Genomic DNA, 15,974 nt, shown 5'->3' on the forward strand with positions numbered 1-15,974 from the left:
GGCTTCAAAAAGGGATGTCCTGAGGCAAAGACCTTGCTGACATCCAGGGAAACAGAAAATAGATAAGCAAAAGGCTCAAAGCAGGGTTTCTCCACTGACACTTAACTGGGCCCACTGATATCTGAGTTTTCTGAGATGCTCGCCATTCCTTTCAGCTATCTAGTACATGGTCATGTCACCAAGCTTCGAGGTGGTATATATCATGGACACAAAACCATGAGCCTATTCTGAAGAGTGGAGAGAATTCAGGAAGAAAACAAAAATTTAGGATGATAGTAGGTTTTGCCCATAGATAAGGCAAGCCACAGTCCATTCATAAATTAAGCAGGATGAATGGAGGAAGCTTTCTACTAGACAGGACACATCCATTGATGAATTTTTTTTTCTAATGTCCACAACCATGGACACAGTGCAATATACACACATAGTAACACTCGCCTTGTCAAAAGACTTGCTAGAAAAAGTCCACTCCAATCGAAACAAACCACCTTTCCAAGCTCTTCTCAGAATATGAGACCAAACCACAAACTCACACCCACAGCTACAAAGCCACCTCCTTCCCCCAAGGAGGTCTGTGACTACCCGCAGTGTCCTCTGACTAGTGGGCCATACTATGTTCCCCCGAAATGGCCTGTCCTCTCTCAGATCTAGCCTTTTTGGCCAATTCTGTGAAGTTGTCAGGAGCCAGGGGTGAGCCACTACCTGCTTTCTCAGGAAAGACCGCCTTCAGAGCTTTCCTAGCAATTTGCCATTTTCACATCTGTAGGTACCAAGAAAGACTGACTCTGTCCTTGGTAAATCCAAACAAATGTGTCCACTGGGACTGGCACTGGGACTTCGTCTGGGAGCCTGGCTTCCTAGATCCCACGTTCAGAGAGTTCCATCACCAAAGAAGTATGGTAAGTTCACTTCCTTCAGGAACTGAATGAGGTCACTGCCTTGGAAACCACTTTGTCCTAACCGTTGCTTTTAAGGGTCCCATGAGATGGAGGCTACCCCTGCTTCCTGTGACACTTTCACAAGTTAGAATGGTATATCAACCATAGGCACCCAGGAAAAGCTCTCCACACAGGCCGGGTTTGGTCCATCTTGTCTACATTAAGAAGAGAGAGGCTCATTCAGACACATCCCTTCATCCTGACCAGGTTGTTTGCCACGGAAGATGACTTTTGCTCCCTCAGGTCCTTCCTAGCTGCCTACATCTTTTCCAGGGATCATTTCTGCATGGACCTTTGAGGTTCTCAGCTGGTGGAAGATCCCCTACATTCCTGTATTGTAAAACCAACTCTGTCCCTGCTCTTCTGTAAAGTTACATTAAGGGAACAGTGAATGCTTGGGGTTAAGAACATGTTCGATTTGGGTTAGAAATTATTCTGCTGGATGAAGAATGGTATTGGGAACCTGTGATATTTATAATAATATAGAGGCGAAATATATGTATGAAAACAGAAATCTAAGAAAGATTTGAAGGCCAGAAGGGCATTGGGCCCTTGATTGGGATACTTAGCTTTGAATTACAATCTGTACAGATGTCTCTGATAAATCCATATACAATGGCATAGGACATTGTACCTTGGATGACTAAATGTAGAAGAGAATATCCAGTCAAAAGAGATAGTAGGTAGGATTAGGAAGATAGTCAGTAGGTTTAGGAAGAAGAGTGAGTATAATATTTGGACAAAATGTTCTTTAGCAATAGGGTGTCTGTTAGAGAGTGAATGTAAATGTCAGCACATGTGAAGAGTCAGTCACAATGATGAAGTGGGGAAGATATGTAGGAAAGCAGATATGAATATAGACATTAGGAAATCAGGCAAAGTATAAAGGAAGTGATAGGATTAGACATTTTCAAAAGGGTTGAGGTTGAATATATAATCTTAGGCAGAAACAAATATGTAGTCACCAATAGGATTGACATTTGAGAGCATTAGACAACCTGGACAAAGGTGGTTTTAGTAATCCATGCTCATTTTGCAATTAGGCTTAGGTACAATCATAAGTCTGACCTTTGCATTTTGTGTCCAGAATATCACTGTGATAAAGTATATATGTAGATCAGGTGACATGAGTATTTCTTACAATATTTTTGGGAGAAATATGTTGAAGACATATAAATTAGCATTCGAGGTAGAAATAGGTGTACCCTGAGTCTATGAGTATAAAGATAATGCATGAATAGGCCATACTGTGAATAGAGAATATAACTGGTTCCAATTTAAATAATGGATTGAATTGATATCTGAAAACATATAGGAAATCTTATATTGATACACGATCATTCATCCCAACCAGTTATACATCTAATGGTAATATTTGGGTGATGGTTTACCATTAGGAGTGTGTGAGTTTTGGTTCCATAGTGATTATGAAAATCCAAAATAATGTGTTTTTTTAAAGAAGTCTCATGAAAATACCAGTCAAGAAACATGGAGAAATGCATGTGTTCTGAAGCAGGATTTGATTGAAAGTGAACCAAATGCCTAGAAATTTGTGAACTTGAGGATGAAATATACATCCTATGATGTGCATCAACTGAAGAAATAGTAATGTACCAGTGTTGAATAAAAATAAATGTCAAAATACACATTATGTCCCATAGGTGTCTACTTGCATTGATGTTAAACTTGGTCAGTTACTGTAGAAATGTTAGGATTTCTAGGAACCATTCACTGAAGTTAGTTTTCAGTACTAGGAAACAAATATGAATTTCAGGTGGATGAATATTTCTGAGAATAATCTTGTGAAAAGTTGATTATAAATCCACATATATGAACATGAATTTAGGGAGTGTAAAATAAGACACATATATTTTATATTTTGAAAAATCTGGAGAGTGTGTGTGTGTATATATACATATGTATATACACACAAAACACACACACAGAGACATTAAAAAGTAAAAATGTATATGCCTATTGAAATTCATCATGAAATATATATCATCCAAAGATCCAAAAATATTTATTTTACTGAACATGGATGTATGTATCATGTTGTTCAAGTAGGAAGCTCACCCATAGGTTGATTTTTAGTTCCAACAGCATTTAGGAAGAGTGATTTCTTCTAACAGTTTGTATCTGCCAAGTCAACCACCTCACAAGAATGTAGCTGGGAAACCAGGTAGGAATCTATAAGTGCATGTAAAAATACATGTGCTTAATAGGCTGCAGAGAAAGGGAGACAGGAATTCACATATTTGTTCAGTTTAAAAACACATGGAGAACTATTACATTGGACTAGATTCATAACATCTACCCTTTAGAATGCAAAAGGCCTGTCCAACTACACACCATGCCTCCTCTGAACTGCTTGTATTTCTATTTTGTTTGGGTTATTTTTCTCTATCATATTAGGATTCGTAGTCAGAGTCTAGTAGGGTATGGGTTAGTGTCAGGGATTCAGTATTCGGAATGGAAAAAAGGAAAATTAATCCAATGTGTATGCAAATATGTGCTACACAAACTGCCCCACTGTCATCCAGAAAAATGCCTTGACAATTTCCTTGCCCCAAGTAAGACGCAATTCGAGGAGAAGAGTTAGAAAATCTTTGAATACATATGTGGAATGAAAAATGCTCAGGAGTTCACAACTTTGGAGGTGGTAGAGGAGTTTCCATAAGTAAGGGACAGGATAAACACTCCACAAACATGGAGCTCTGCTGACCTAAAGACTTCTTGAGAAACTGCATCTGAGGTTGGGCTCTTGAAATATATGTTGTTGTCAGGAGCTTTAGCTTCCTTTGTAGTGAGACCATCAAAGCTGGGTCTGCATCTATGTGACCTGGAGGACATGGTTTCTGATTTTCCAATGAACATGAGGCAGAAGTGCTGAATTCTCTCTTTGTAGGTAAACTGTGTCCACTGGGGGCTAAGTGTCTCCCCTTGGGGACTGTGAAGCCATTTGGTCATCCTCCACTTTTCGTGGTGTTTCTTGCTGCTGCACTGGGAGTTTGGTATTTGCTTCATGAAATACAAGGAATTCAACTGAAACACAGTGCTGGAGGGAGTTCTGTCACGTGTGGTGGGTCAGGGTCCTAGGAGAATGCACCAATTATGCTTCTATCCAACAGAGTTTAGCCCCTTGATTATAGCAACCTGATTCTGAAAATTGTTCTGAAACCTCTCCATATAACAAGATGCCTTTACATATAAGGGTCTGGTGGCTGCACAATGTAAGTCACAAGACATTTGGAAGCCCATGGCAGATCCACATTGCCTAACCACAGATGTTTTATTACACACCTGCACACCACTGCTCTAGGCCCACTACTCAGCAGGCCCCACCTTACTATCATCTCGGTTCTTCATCAATTTCATGAAACCCGTCAATCAAGGCACCTGTCTGGTATACTCATGATCAGCAACAGGACATCAAAAGCTTCTCCAGTGCCACCTGGTCATGGGAATTTCAAAGATTGCATGGTATTTATCTATCCATTTTTAAAAGATTAAGTTGGAGGCACTGTGGGTTTCCATTCATTTTGGAACCATTAAATGGTGAAAAAGATCATTTCAATGAAAGCTCTTGAGAACTCTCACAAATAAGGCTTCCCAAAGAGTCGCCAAAATGTCACATGAAACCAGGCCCACTGAGGTCTACAATGTGAGGTCCATGTGTGTTTTGACTCTCAACTATGGCTGCCAGGTCTTTAAGAATCAAATCATGTGATATCCTGGCTGAGATTCCCAGTGTTCTGTGGAAAGTCACCCTGGGCTTCGATCTCAGTTTCCAGGGGGGATTCTCATGCGTGGCCTTGGAAAATCCCAACTCAATTCTTGGCAATACTTCTCTGAGGTCAGTTCCAGAACTCAGTCTCCAAGGGGAATCACACCAGAGTTCAAGCCCAGGCGGACCCAGTCATCTCTTCCACCGGCACACAAATGACCACAATTCAAACCAAAACACTGCCACAAGGCCCTCATCTTCTTCAATATAGACACTCCTCATAACCTCTGGCTGGAGGTTTCCATGAGGGGTGCAGCCTAAGACAGTTTCCACAATAAGCTCCCTTGCCCCTCATTTGCCTAATATCAGGGTGGCCTGGACACCCTTCCTTTGAACCAGGATTGATCAAATAGGCCTACCTTTAATACTGCTCAGCTTCTCCACTTGGAGACCTGCTGATGGTGGGGTATAGATTCTTTGTGTGAATTGGAGTCATGAGAAAACCCAAGCACATAATGGGTAGCCTCTGCAGGGCTTTTGAAAACTCATTTGAACCAAAGGATCCCTATTCTCACTTGATGGAGTTCAGGAAACTTACAGAGGAAGGCGAGAGACTTCATCCACAATGACTGCTTTGTTGCCATATTGGCTTTGGATGCACATATGGGATCTTTCTTGAGATCCATCAGGTGCTGACAATCTAAGCCACAGCCTCACACAGGGCCAAGAGGCTGATTCAGACACATCCCTTTGCAAAGCAATTAAGCAAAGAGCCACAAGTGATGGCTGTTTGTTTGCATTTGATAACTGTTTTCTTCAGGCTTCAAAAAGGGATGTCCTGAGGCAAAGACCTTGCTGACATCCAGGGAAACAGATCAATAGGTAAGCAAAAGGCCCTAAGCAGGGTTTATCCACTGAGACTTTAGTGGGCCCACTGATATCTGAGTTTACTGAGATGCTCGCCATTCCTTTCAGCTATCTAGTACATGGCCATATCACCAAGCTTGGAGGTGGTACATATCTTAAACACAAAACCATGAACCAATTCTGAAAAGTGGCCAGAATTCAGGAAGAAAACAGGAATTTAGGAAGATAGTATAGATTTTGCAAATGGATAATGCAAGCAGAAGTCCATTCATAAATTAAGCAGGATGAATGCTGGAAGCTTTCTACTAGACAGGACACATCCATTGATGCATTCTCTTTTCTAATGTCCACAACCACGGACACAGTGCGATACACAGACATAGCAACACTCGCCTAGTCAAACGACTTGCTAGAAACAGTCCACTCCAAACCAAACAAACCACCTTTCCTAGCTCTTCTCCGAACATGAGACCAAACCACAAACTCACACCCACACCCACAAAGCCACCTCCTTCCCCCAAAAAGGACTGTGACTACCCGCAGTGTCCTCTGACTGGTGGGCCATACTATGTGCCCCCAAAATGGCCTGTCCTGTCTCAGATCTGGCCTTCTTGGCCAATTCTGTGAAGTTGTCAGGAGCCAGGGGTGAGCCACTACCTGCTTTCTCAGTAAAGACCCCTTTCAGATCTGTCCTGGCAATTGGCCATCCTCACATCTGTAGGTACCAAGAAAGACTGACTCTGTCCTTGGTAAATCCAAACAAGTGAGCCCACTGGGACTTGCACTGGGACTTCCTCTGTGTGCCTGGCTTCCTGGATCCCAAGTTCAGAGAGTTCCATCACCAAGGAAGTGTGGTGAGGTCACTTCCATCAGGAACTGAATGAGGTCACTGCCTTGGAAACCACTTTGTCCTAACTGTTGCTTCCAAGGGTGCCATGAGATGGAGGCTGCCCCTGCTTCCTGTGACACTTTCACAAGTTAGAATGGTATATCAACCATAGGCACCCCGGAAAAGCTCTCCACACAGGCCTGGTTTGGTCCATCTTGTCTACATTAAGAAGAGAGAGGCTCATTCAGACACATCCTTTCATCCTGACCAAGTTGTTTGCCACGGAAGATGACTTTTGCTCTCTCAGGTCCGTCTTAGCCGCCTTTATCTTCTCCAGGGATCATTTCTGCATGGACCTTTGAGGTTTTCAGCAGGTGGAAGATCTCCTACATGCCTGTATTGTAAGACTAAATCTGTCCCTGCTCTTCTCTAAAGTTAGATTGAGGGAACAGTGAATGCTTGGGGTTAAGAACATGTTCGATTTGGGTAGGAAATCATTCTGCTGGATGAAGAATGGTATTGGGAAACTGTGATATTTATAATAATATGAAGGTGAAACATATGTATGAAAACAGAAATCTAAGTAGGATTTGAAGTCCACAAGGGCATTGGGCCCTTGATTGGGATACTTAGCTTTGAATTACATTCTGTACAGATGTCTCTGATGAATCCATATACGATGGCATAGGACCTTGTACCTTGGAAGACTGAATGTAGAAGAGAAGATCCAGTCAAAAAGGGATAGTAGGTAGGATTAGGAAGATAGTCAGTAGGTTTAGGAAGAAGAGTGAGTATAAAATTTGGACCAAAAGTTCTTTAGCAATAGGCTGTCTGTTAGAGAGTGAATGTAAATGTCAGCACATGTGAAGAGTCAGTCACAATGATGAAGTCTGGAAGATATGTAGGAAAGCAGATATGAATATAGACATTGGGAATTCAGGCAATGTATAAAGTGAGTGATAGGATTAGATATTTTCAACAGGTTTGAGGTTCAATATACAATCTTAGGCAGAAACAAATGTGTAGTCACCAATAGGATTGACATTTGAGAGCATTAGGTAACCTAGACAAGTTTGGTTTTAGTAATCCATGCTCACTTTCCAATTAGGCTTAGGTACAATCATAAGTGTGACCTTTGCATTTTGTGTCCAGAATATCACTGTGATAAAATATATATGTAGATCAGGTGACATGAGCATTTCTTCCACTATTTTGAAAAGCCATATGTTGAAATCGTATAAATTAGAATTCGGGGGTACAAATAGGTGTACCCCGGGTCTATGAGTATAGAGATAATGCATGAATAGACCATACAGTGAATAAAAAAATAACTGGTTCCAATTTAAATAATGGATTGAATAGATATCTGAAAACATATAGGAAATCTTATATTGATACACGATCATTCATTCCAACCAGTTATACATCTAATGGTAATATTAGGGTGATGGTTTACCATGAGGAGTGTGTGAGTTTTGGTTCCAAAGTGATTATGGAAATCCAAAATTAGGTGTTTGGAAAGAAGTCTCATGAAAAGACCAGTCAAGAAACATGGAGGAATACATATGTTCTGAAGCAGGATTTAATTGAAAATGAACCAAATTCCTAGAAATTTGTGAATTTTGAGGATGAAATATATATCCTATGATGTGCATCAACTGAAGAAATAGTAATGTAGCAGTGTTGAATAAAAATAAATGTGAAAATACACATCATGTCCCATAGGAGTCTACTTGCATTGATATTAAACAGGGTCAGTTACTGTAGTAATGTTAGGATTTTTATGCACCATTCCCTGAAATTAGTTTTCAGTACTAGGAAACAAATATGTATTTCAGGTGGATGAATATTTCTGAGAATAATCATGTGAAAAGTTGATTATAAATCCACATTCATGAACATGAATTTAGGGAGTGTAAAATAAGACACATATATTTTATATTTTGAAAAATCTGGAGAGTGTGTGTGTGTATATATACATATGTATATACACACAAAACACACACACAGAGACATTAATAAGTAAAAATGTATATGCCAATTGAAATTCATCATGAAATATATATCATCCAAAGATCCAAAAATATTTATTTTACTGAACATGGATGTATGTATCATGTTGTTCAAGTAGGAAGCTCACCCATAGGTTGATTTTCAGTTCCAACAGCATTTAGGAGGAGTGATTTCTTCTCACAGTTTGTATCTGCCAAGTCAGCCACCTCACAGAATGTAGCTGGGAAACCAGGTAGGAATCTATATGTGCATGTAAAAATACATGTGCTTAAACGGCTGCAGAGAAAGGGAGACAGGAATTCACATATTTGTTCAGTTTAAAAACACATGGAGAACTATTACATTGGACTAGATTCATAACATCTACCCTTTAGAATGCAAAAGGCCTGTCCAACTACACACCATGCCTCCTCTGAACTGCTTGTATTTCTATTTTGTTTGGGTTATTTTTCTCTATCATATTAGGATTCGTAGTCAGAGTCTAGTAGGGTATGGGTTAGTGTCAGAGATTCAGTATTCGGAATGGAAAAAAGGAAAATGAATCCAATGTGTATGCAAATATGTGCTACACAAAATGCCCCACTGTCATCCAGAAAAATGCCTTGACAATACCCTTGCCCCAAGTAAGACGCAATTCGAGGAGAAGAGTTAGAAAATCTTTGAATACATATGTGGAATGAAAAATGCTCAGGAGTTCACAACTTTGGAGGTGGTCGAGGAGTTTCCATAAGTAAGGGACAGGATAAACACTCCACAAACATGGAGCTCTGCTGACCTAAAGACTTCTTGAGAAACTGCCTCTGAGGTTGGGCTCTTGAAATATATGTTGTTGTCAGGAGCTTTAGCTTCCTTTGTAGTGAGACCATCAAAGCTGGGTCTGCATCTATGTGACCTGGAGGACATGGTTTCTGATTTTCCAATGAACATGAGGCAGAAGTGCTGAATTCTCTCTTTGTAGGTAAACTGTGTCCACTGGGGGCTAAGTGTCTCCCCTTGGGGACTGTGAAGCCATTTGGTCATCCTCCACTTTTCGTGGTGTTTTTTGCTGCTGCACTGGGAGTTTGGTATTTGCTTCACGAAATGCAAGGAATTTAACTGGGACACCGTGCTGGAGGGAGTTCTTTCACGTGTGGTGGGTCAGGGTCCTAGGAGAATGCACCAATTATGCTTCTATCCAACAGAGAATAGCCCCTTGATTATAGCAACCTGATTCTGAAAATTGTTCTGAAACCTCTCCATATAACAAGATGCCTTTACATATAAGGGTCTGCTGGCTGCACCATGTAAGTCACAAGACATTTGGAAGCCCATGGCAGATCCACATTGCCTCACCACAGATGTTTTATCACACACCTGCACACCACTGCTCTAGGCCCACTACTCAGCAGGCCCCACCTGACTGGCATCTCTGTTCTTCATCATTTTCATGAATCCCGTCAATCAAGGCACCTGTCTGGTATACTCATGATCAGCAACAGGACATAAAAAGCTTCTCCAGTGCCACCTGGTCATGGGAATTTCAAAGATTGCATGGTATTTATTTATCCATTTTTAAAGGATTACGTTGGAAGCACTGTGGGATTCCATTCATTTTGGAACCATTAAATGGTGAAAAAGATCATTTCAATGAAAGCTCTGGAGAACTCTCACAAACAAGGCTTCCCAAAGAGTGGCCAAAATGTCACATGAAACCAGGCCCACTGAGGTCTACAATGTTTAGTCCATGTGTGTTTTGACTCTCAACTATGGCTGCCAGGTCTTTAAGAATCAAATCATGTGATATCCTGGCTGAGATTCCCAGTGTTCTGTGGAAAGTCACCCTGGGCTTTGATCTCACTTTCGAGGGAGAATTCTCATGCGTGGCCTTGGAAAATCCCCACTCAATTCTTGGCAATACTTCTCTGAGGTCAGTTTCAGAACTCATTCTCCAAGGGGTATCACACCAGAGTTCAAGCCCAGGCGGACCCAGTCGTCTCTTCCACCGCCACACAAATGACCAAAATTCAAACCAAAACACTGCCACAAGGCCCTCATCTTCTTCCATATAGACACTCCTCATAACCTCTGGCTGGAGGTTTCCATGCGGGGCACAGCCAAAGACAGTGTCCACAATAAGCTCCCTTGCCCCTCATTTGCCTAATGTCAGGGTGGCCTGGACACCCTTCCTTTGAACCAGGATTGATCAAATAGGCCTACCTTTAATACTGCTCAGCTTCTCCACTTGGAGGCCTGCTGATGGTGGGGTTTAGATTCTTTGTGTGAATTGGAGTCATGAGAAAACCCAAGCACATAATGGCTAGCCTCTGCAGGGCTTTCAAAAACTCATTTGACCCAAAGGATCCCTGTCTTCACTTGATGGAGGTCAGGAAACTTACAGAGGAAGGCGAGAGACTTCATCCACAATGACTGCTTTGTTGCCATATTGGCTTTGGATGCACATATGGGATCTTTCTTGAGATCCATCAGGTTCTGACAATCTAAGCCACAGCCTCACACAGGGCCAAGAGGCTGATTCAGACACATCCCTTTGCAAAGCAATTAAGCAAAGGGCCACAAGTGATGCCTGTTTGTTTGCATTTGAAAACTGTTTTCTTCAGGCTTCACAAAGGGATGTCCTGAGGCAAAGACCTTGCTGACATCCAGGGAAACAGAACAATAGGTAAGCAAAAGGCCCTAAGCAGGGTTTCTCCACTGAGACTTTACTGGGCCCAATGATATCTGAGTTTACTGAGATGCTCGCCATTCCATTCAGCTACCTAGTACATGGCGATATCACCAAGCTTGGAGGTGGTACATATCTTAAACACAAAACCATGAACCTATTCTGAAGAGTGGCCAGAATTCAGGAAGAAAACAGGAATTTAGGAAGATAGTAGGTTTTGCCCATGGATAAGGCAAGCCGCAGTCCATTCATAAATTAAGCAGGATGAATGCTGGAAGCTTTCTACTAGACAGGACACATCCATTGATGCATTCTCTTTTCTAATGTCTACAACCACGGACACAGTGCAATACACAGACATAGCAACACTCGCCTAGTCAAACGACTTGCTAGAAACAGTCCACTCCAAACCAAACAAACCGCCTTTCCTAGCTCTTCTCCAAACATGAGACCAAACCACAAACTCACACCCACACCCACAAAGCCACCTCCTTCCCCCAAATAGGTCTGTGACTACCTGCAGTGTCCTCTGACTGGTGGGCCATACTATGTGCCCCAAAAATGGCCTGTCCTGTCTCAGATCTGGCCTCATTGGACAATTCTGTGAAGTTGTCAGGAGCCAGGGGTGAGCCACTACCTGCTTTCTCCGGAAAGACCCCTTTCAGATCTGTCCTGGCAATTGGCCATCCTCACATCTGTAGGTACCAAGAAAGACTGACTCTGTCCTTGGTAAATCCAAACAAGTGAGCCCACTGGGACTTGCACTGGGACTGCCTCTGTGTGCCTGGCTTCCTGGATCCCAAGTTCAGAGAGTTCCATCACCAAGGAAGTGTGGTGAGGTCACTTCCTTCAGGAACTGAATGAGGTCACTGCCTTGGAAACCACTTTGTCCTAACTGTTGCTTCCAAGGGTGCCATGAGATGGAGGCTGCCCCTGCTTCCTGTGACACTTTCACAAGTTAGAATGGTATATCAACCATAGGCACCCAGGAAAAGCTCTCCACACAGGCCTGGTTTGGTCCATCTTGTCTACATTAAAAAGAGAGAGGCTCATTCAGGCACATCCTTTCATCCTGACCAAGTTGTTTGCCACGGAAGATGACTTTTGCTCCCTCAGGTCCTTCCTAGCTGCCTATATCTTTTTCAGGGATCATTTCTGCATGGACCTTTGAGGATCTCAGCAGGTGGAAGATCTCCTACATGCCTGTATTGTAAGACCAACTCTGTCCCTGCTCTTCTCTAAAGTTAGATTGAGGGAACAGTGAATGCTTGGGGTTAAGAACATGTTCCATTTGGGTAGGAAATCATTCTGATGGATGAAGAATGGTATTGAAAACCTGTGATTTTTATAATAATATAGAGGTGAAATATATGTATGAAAACAGAAATCTAAGTAAGATTTGAAGGCCAGAAGGGCATTGGGCCCTTGATTGGGATACTTAGCTTTGAATTACATTCTGTACAGATGTCTCTGATAAATCCATATACAATGGCATAGGACCTTGTACCTTGGATGACTGAATGTAGAAGAGAAGATCCAGTCAAAAAGGGATAGTAGGTAGGATTAGGAAGATAGTCAGTAGGTTTAGGAAGAAGAGTGAGTATAAAATTTGGACCAAAAGTTCTTTAGCAATACGCTGTCTGTTAGAGACTGAATGTAAATGTCAGCACATGTGAAGAGTCAGTCACAATGATGAAGTGGGGAAGATATGTAGGAAAGCAGATATGAATATACACATTAGGAAATCAGGCAAAGTATAAAGTGAGTGATAGGATTAGACATTTTCAACAGGGTTGAGGTTGAATATATAATCTTAGGCAGAAACAAATGTGTAGTCACCAATAGGATTGACATTTGAGAGCATTAGGCAACCTAGACAAGTTTGGTTTTAGTAATCCATGCTCACTTTCCAATTAGGCTTAGGTACAATCATAAGTGTGACCTTTGCATTTTTTGTCCAGAATATCACTGTGATAAAATATATATGTAGATCAGGTGACATGAGTATTTCTTCCACTATTTTGGGAAGCAATATGTTGAAGACGTATAAATTTGAATTCGGGGGTACAAATAGGTGTACCCTGGGTCTATGAGTATAGAGATAATGCATGAATAGACCATACTGTGAATAAAGAAAATAACTGGTTCCAATTTAAATAATGGACTGAATAAATATCTGAAAACATATAGGAAATCTTATATTGATACACGATCATTCATTCCAACCAGTTATACATCTAATGGTAATATTAGGGTGATGGTTTACCATGAGGAGTGTGTTGAGTTTTGGTTCCAAAGTGATTATGGAAATCCAAAATTAGGTGTTTGGAAAGAAGTCTCATGAAAAGACCAGTCAAGAAACATGGAGGAATACATGTGTTCTGAAGCAGGATTTTATTGAAATTGAACCAAATGCCTAGAAATTTGTGAATTTGAGGATGAAATATATATCCTATGATGTGCATCAACTGAAGAAATAGTAATGTAGCAGTGTTGAATAAAAATAAATGTGAAAATACACATCATGTCCCATAGGAGTCTACTTGCATTGATATTAAACAGGGTCAGTTACTGTAGTAATGTTAGGATTTTTATGCACCATTCCCTGAAGTTAGTTTTCAGTACTAGGAAACAAATATGTATTTCAGGTGGATGAATATTTCTGAGAATAATCTTGTGAAAATTTGATTATAAATCCACATAGATGAACATGAATTTAGGGAGTGTAAAATAAGACACATAGATTTTATATTTTGAAAAATCTGGAGAGTGTGTGTGTGTATATATACATACGTATATACACACAAAACACACACAGAGACATTAAAAAGTAAAAATATATATGCCAATTGAAATTCATCATGAAATATATATCATCAAAAAATCCAAAAATATTTATTTTACTGAACATGGATATATGTATCATGTTGTTCAAGTAGGAAGCTCACCCATAGGTTGTTTTTCAGTTCCAACAGCATTTAGGAGGAGTGATTTCTTCTCACAGTTTGTATCTGCCAAGTCAGCCACCTCACAAGAATGTAGCTGGGGAACCAGGTAGGAATCTATATGTGCATGTAAAAATACATGTGCTTAATAGGCTGCAGAGAAAGGGAGACAGGAATTCACATATTTGTTCAGTTTAAAAACACATGGAGAACTATTACATTGGACTAGATTCATAACATCTACCCTTTAGAATGCAAAAGGCCTGTCCAACTACACACCATGCCTCCTCTGAACTGCTTGTATTTCTATTTTGTTTGGGTTATTTTTCTTTATCATATTAGGATTCGTAGTCAGAGTCTAGTAGGGTATGGGTTAGTGTCAGGGATTCAGTATTCGGAATGGAAAAAAGGAAAATGAATCCAATGTGTATGCAAATATGTGCTACACAAAATGCCCCACTGTCATCCAGAAAAATGCCTTGACAATACCCTTGCCCCAAGTAAGATGCAATTCGAGGAGAAGAGTTAGAAAATCTTTGAATACATATGTGGAATGAAAAATGCTCAGGAGTTCAGAACTTTGGAGGTGGTAGAGGAGTTTCCATAAGTAAGGGACAGGATAAACACTCCACAAACATGGAGCTCTGCTGACCTAAAGACTTCTTGAGAAACTGCCTCTGAGGTTGGGCTCTTGAAATATATGTTGTTGTCAGGAGCTTTAGCTTCCTTTGTAGTGAGACCATCAAAGCTGGGTCTGCATCTATGTGACCTGGAGGACATGGTTTCTGATTTTCCAATAAACATGAGGCAGAAGTGCTGAATTCTCTCTTTGTAGGTAAACTGTGTCCACTGGGGGCTAAGTGTCTCCCCTTGGGGACTGTGAAGCCATTTGGTCATCCTCCATTTTTCGTGGTGTTTCTTGCTGCTGCACTGGGAGTTTGGAATTTGCTTCACGAAATACAAGGAATTCAACTGGGACACAGTGCTGGAGGGAGTTCTGTCACGTGTGGTGGGTCAGGGTCCTAGGAGAATGCACCAATTATGCTTCTATCCAACAGAGCTTAGCCCCTTGATTATAGCAACCTGATTCTGAAAATTGTTCTGAAACCTCTCCATATAACAAGATGCCTTTACATATAAGGGTCTGCTGGCTGCACCATGTAAGTCACAAGACATTTGGAAGCCCATGGCAGATCCACATTGCCTCACCACAGATGTTTTATCACACACCTGCACACCACTGCTCTAGGCCCACTACTCAGCAGGCCCCACCTTACTATCATCTCGGTTCTTCATCATTTTCATGAAACCCGTCAATCAAGGCACCTGTCTGGTATACTCATGATCAACAACAGGACATCAAAAGCTTCTCCAGTGCCACCTGGTCATGGGAATTTCAAAGATTGCATGGTATTTATCTATCCATTTTTAAAGGATTAAGTTGGAGGCACTGTGGGTTTCCATTCATTTTGGAACCATTAAATGGTGAAAAAGATCATTTCAATGAAAGCTCTGGAGAACTCTCACAAACAAGGCTTCCCAAAGAGTGGCCAAAATGTCACATGAAACAAGGCCCACTGAGGTCTACAATGTGAGGTCCATGTGTGTTTTGACTCTCAACTATGGCTGCCAGGTCTTTAAGAATAAAACCATGTGATATCCTGGCTGAGATTCCCAGTGTTCTGTGGAAAGTCACCCTGGGCTTCGATCTCAGTTTCCAGGGGGGATTCTCATGTGTGGCCTTGGAAAATCCCCACTCAATTCTTGGCAATACTTCTCTGAGGTCAGTTCCAGAACTCAGTCTCCAAGGGTATCACACCAGAGTTCAAGCCCAGGCGGACCCAGTCATCTCTTCCACCGCCACACAAATGACCACAATTCAAACCAAAACACTGCCACAAGGCCCTCATCTTCTTCCATATAGACACTCCTCATAACCTCTGGCTGGAGGTTTCCATGAGGGGCGCAGCCTAAGACAGTGTCCACAATAAGC

Source organism: Ictidomys tridecemlineatus, chromosome 13 (genome assembly GCF_052094955.1).
Source record: "Ictidomys tridecemlineatus isolate mIctTri1 chromosome 13, mIctTri1.hap1, whole genome shotgun sequence".
Classification (NCBI taxonomy): Eukaryota; Metazoa; Chordata; class Mammalia; order Rodentia; family Sciuridae; genus Ictidomys; species Ictidomys tridecemlineatus.